The 4,534-nt window shown below is 43.7% G+C and overlaps 1 pseudogene; it reads left to right on the top strand.

The window, feature by feature from the left end:
- Positions 1 to 2,831: 2,831 nt before the first annotated feature.
- LOC103593000 overlaps positions 2,832 to 4,534 on the top strand; it is a 4,047-nt pseudogene continuing 2,344 nt past the window's right edge.

The raw sequence follows: 4,534 nt of genomic DNA, 5'->3' as shown, positions 1-4,534 counted from the left end.
TTTTTTTTTGTCTTTTGTCTTTTTCCGTGTCCGGCAATGGATCGCAACCCTCAGTGTTGCCCCCATACCGGACCGGGGACCAGCAACGGGATTGCAACCCTCGGTGTTGCTCCCGCACCTCGCTCAGCCAGTGAGCGGGAACTGGTCTGTATGTGGGATCCGAACCCTCAGGTGGGAGCGCCGCTGCGCTTCCCAAGTGGCACACCATCCAGTGCGCCACCGGGCTGGCCCAGATTTTCTTCATTTTTAAAAAATTCTTTTTGTTTTTGTTTTGTCCACCTAGGTTATTTTGAAAAGACTGTCTTCAAGATCAGAAATTCTTTCTTCTGCTTGTTCTAGCCTGCTGTTTAAGCTCTTGCTTGTGTTTTTTATTTCATTAAATGAATCCTTCAGCTCCACAAACTCTGCTACATTCTTTTTTAGGGCATTAATCTTTGTACATTTCTTCCTTCAGGTACTGGATACTTTTTCTCATTTTATTGTGTCATCTAACTGAGTCTTCTCATATCTCATTGAATTTCCTTAAGATTGTTGCTTGAAATTCCTTTTCAGTCATTTCAAGGACTTCCTGCTCTATATGGGCTGGTTCATGAGAATTATATTCCTTTGGTGGTGTCATATTTCCTTGTTTTTTTCATATCTCTAGTTTCTCTATGTTGGTGTCTAGTCATCTGGTAGAGCAATTGCTTTTTCTAGTACTCTGGAGTGGGCTTTGAGGGCAGGGTGTTCCTCTTGTAGATTTGTTTTATAATGACAGTTGAGTGTGGTGTTTTAGTATTGGTTCCAGGTAGATGCAGTAGTGTAGCTTTCATGTAGGTACTTTGGCCAAATTCAGTGTTGGAACTGCATAAGAGTACCTCGGTGGCCTAGTTCCTGGAGCACTTAATAATTCCTTGCTGAGGTTGGAGACACTGTGTTGGTTCTCCAGGTCTTGAGCAAGCTCTTGAGTTCTTTGGAATAGCATGTCAGAGCCCTGACACTCTCTGGTTATGGTGGGTGATCTTGAGAGGGCCTATTGGCACCCTAGCTAACTCCCCCTGACGCTGATGGGTGCACTGGTGTATGCTGGTACTTCTCAATTTGAATGGGTGCATCTGAGTAGGTTTTCTCTTTCTTTTTTCCTACAGGCAGAGGTTCTTCTTGGGACCTTGCTTCCCTGGGTTGGGGGATGGGTTGGTGGTGACTGGGAAATTTCTTCCTTACTCTATTTGAATATCCTGGGTTTCTGTACTTTTGTGCGGGTTCCACATGTGTCTCTCCCCTGATGAAGGCAGTCCCGTGAGCTGAACACATACCTCCCTTCCCCAGGTGTGCTATCACATATGGCAGTGTAATTCTCCCTGTGGGGTGGGCCACTGGGTCTTGGGTCTGTGCTCACTCACCTCTTTCCCTGGGCTCCACTGGTGACTCTCCTATCTCAATGAGTCATCAGCGGGCTGCCTGTGAGGCAGCAGTGGCCGATGCTGTGGCAGTGAGCCACCCTTGCAGTGGCAATTGCTATGGCACTGGCTGACATGGACCACTCATTCAGCACTGGTGTCTGTGGCATTGATAGGGAATGCTGCTGATGATGAGGCAACCAGTCACACTGGCGCTCCCAGTGGCAGAGCTAGCTGCTGGGTTGGGGCCACTTTCTGGGGTTGTATTTCTCTTTCTGTGCCTGGCTTATTTCACTTCACATAATTTTCTTCAAGTTCATTCATGTTGTGGCAAATGGTAGAACTTTATTTTATGGCTTAGTCTTCCACTGTGTATATATAACACATTTTCCTTATTCAGTCATCTGTCAATGGACATTTAGGTTAGTTCCTTATCTTGGTTATTGTTAATAGAGCAGCAATAAATATGGGAGTGCAGGTATCCCTTCAACATGATGATTTCCATTCTTTTGTGTATGTATCCAGTAGTGGGACTGTTGGATCATATGGTAGTTCTATCTGTAGTTGTTTGAGAAAGCTCCATACTGTTTTCCATAATGGCTGCTCCTATTTACAGTCCCACCAACAGTGTAGAAATGTTCCCCTTTCTCTGCATCCTCATCAGCATTTGTCTTTCTGTCTTTTTGATAATAGCCAGTCTAACTGAGGTGATATGATATCTCAATGTGGTTTTGATTTACATTTCCCTGATGATTAGTAACATTGAGCATTTTTTCATGTGCCTGTTGGCCATCTGTGTGTCTTGCTTTGAGAAATGTCTATTCAATTCCTTTGCCCCTTTTTGATAGGATTATTTGCTTTTTACTGTTAAATTGTATATTCTGGGTATTAATTCCTTGTCAGATGCATAGTTTGCAAATATTTTCTCCCAGTGCGTACGTTATCTTTTCTCTGTGTTGATTGTTTTCTTTGCTATCCAGAAAATTTTTGGTCTGACATAGTACCTTTTATTTTTTATTCTGTTGCCTGTTCTTTTGGCCTTTGCTTTTGAAGTCTTTGATCAGTCCTATATCATGAAGTGTTTCTCCTGTTTTCTTCTAGGAGTTTTACAGTTTCGGGTCTCATATTTAAGTCTTTAATCCATTTTGAGTCGATTTTATTATGTGGCAAGTGGTGTGGGTCTAGTTTCATTCTTCTACATATGGATATCCAGTTTTCATCTGGGTGAATTTGAACAATCCCTTAGCCTGCCTAATCACTAGTTCTTCTCCCATAAAAGGGAGAAAATTATGTCTTTACAGTAGGACCACAAATTTAACTCACACCCAACTCAGAAATGTCTTGATTTTATATAAACTAATCTGGCATTTCTCCCAAGCCCCGCTTTGCTGGTTACATACAGCAGTTGCAGCCTCCTGGGAAGGAGATCAAATGGGGCAATGGAGAAGCAAGATGCCTATTGCCTCATTTGGGCCCACAGGTGAGATTCTTTCTGACCAGGTGAGGCTGTAAAGAGAAAGTAGGGAGGTGGAGTCAGTAGCCACAAATCACCAGCAGCCTTGAGATGGGATTAGTGTCCAGCTCTGGAAAGGTGAAGCGATTCTAGGCCTCCTGCCTGTGACTAGGCCCCTGCTTACTCCCACCAAGGAAACTGCCTGAGAGACAAAAAAGTAAGTAAGGTACGACATGCCCTAGCCACGGTGAACACAGCAAACAGCCATAAATGCAGCCTATGCAGAGGCAAAAATGCAATTAACCCATTTTTACTTTACTTTTAACATAAGTAGTTACAGAAGCTGTAGAAAATAAAGATGTGGAAAAAAGGGAGGAAAAGAGCAGACTATATACATATATAAGTGTGTTCATATGCAAAATGCTATATTAGAATCTGCTTTTCAATTATCAGTATATATACATCAATGAGATCATGTGAATAAATGCATCATCTTCAATTTTATAGACCTAGCTTTCTAATCAATCCCATGTTTTGGGATATCCAAATTTGGTTTTGTTGTTGTTGTTACTTCCTAGAGAGTCAAGAAGCCTCAGTTCAATATATATTGAGTAATAGAGAGAAGTCAGACAGATGGAAATCAGAATATTACCCTTAGTTTTTGTTTTTTTATAAAAGCAGGATGAATGACATGGCTCACATATGCAGCCCAATGAGCTTCTTAACACAGTACCTGGAATTAAACAGTTTCCCACACAGGCCAGGCAGAGCTGGAAGACTGCAGGCCTCCCTGATGGAGGGAGGCCTTACCCATAAAAGCTCCACTTGGAAGGGAGCCCACAAGAGCACAGGCCCTCTGCAGGCAGACAGACCCCAAAGTAGAAGAGTGGAGGGAGCAGAGCTTTGACTCATCAACTAAACAAGTTTTCTCCTGGATAGGACTGTGTGGTGGGAGAGGACCCAAAGGTATCACAGAAGTGGCTGTCCCAGCCCGAGACATGGAGAAGGGGATCAGACCCCCCTCCCTCAACCAAGCACACCACGCCAGTGCCCCAGGTCCTACCCAGGGACTCAGGGTATGGAGCCGAGGATCAGACACTCTCCACAACCAGGCACACTACCAGCACCAAGGAGCATGCCAAAATCATCCCCTCCATGTGGGTGGCCCACCACAGCCACCACGATATCCATGGTTGCCGTGAAGGCAGCTAGATGCCACAACCACCATGCAGATGGTCCGCTAGCCACTGGAGTATATTGACACAAGAAGAGTCACCAGCAGAGATAAAGAAAGGAGGAGGATGTCTCTCCCCACAGAGCCCATTTCAGAGTGACAGAAGAGGCATCTGCTCTATGATAATATTGGGGAACCTAATCATGCCTCTCAGCATTGGACAGATCATTTGGGCAGCAAATCAACAGAGTAGCCATTATTCTTTCAAGGGGAGAGAAGTAATCTAGGGGAATTAGAGGGGGCAGGGGGGAGGTAAAAGGGGATGGGGAGAGATTGGACAAGGGGCATAAAGAATAATTACGATTTGTAACAATATATATGATAGTAATATTGATTTGATCAACATATCTCAATGTTGAACCCCAAAAATATGTATCATCAATTTTGATTCAATAAAAATTAAGTTTAAAAAAAAAAAAAGAAGTGGCTATCCCTCCACAGAGAAACAGGGTGCCAGACAAAAAGAGG

This window comes from Galeopterus variegatus, unplaced genomic scaffold, assembly GCF_000696425.1.
Source record: "Galeopterus variegatus unplaced genomic scaffold, G_variegatus-3.0.2 Scaffold1255, whole genome shotgun sequence".
Taxonomy (NCBI): Eukaryota; Metazoa; Chordata; class Mammalia; order Dermoptera; family Cynocephalidae; genus Galeopterus; species Galeopterus variegatus.
Note: the sequence above shows the minus strand (reverse complement) of the source record. Positions and strands in the feature narration are given on the sequence as shown.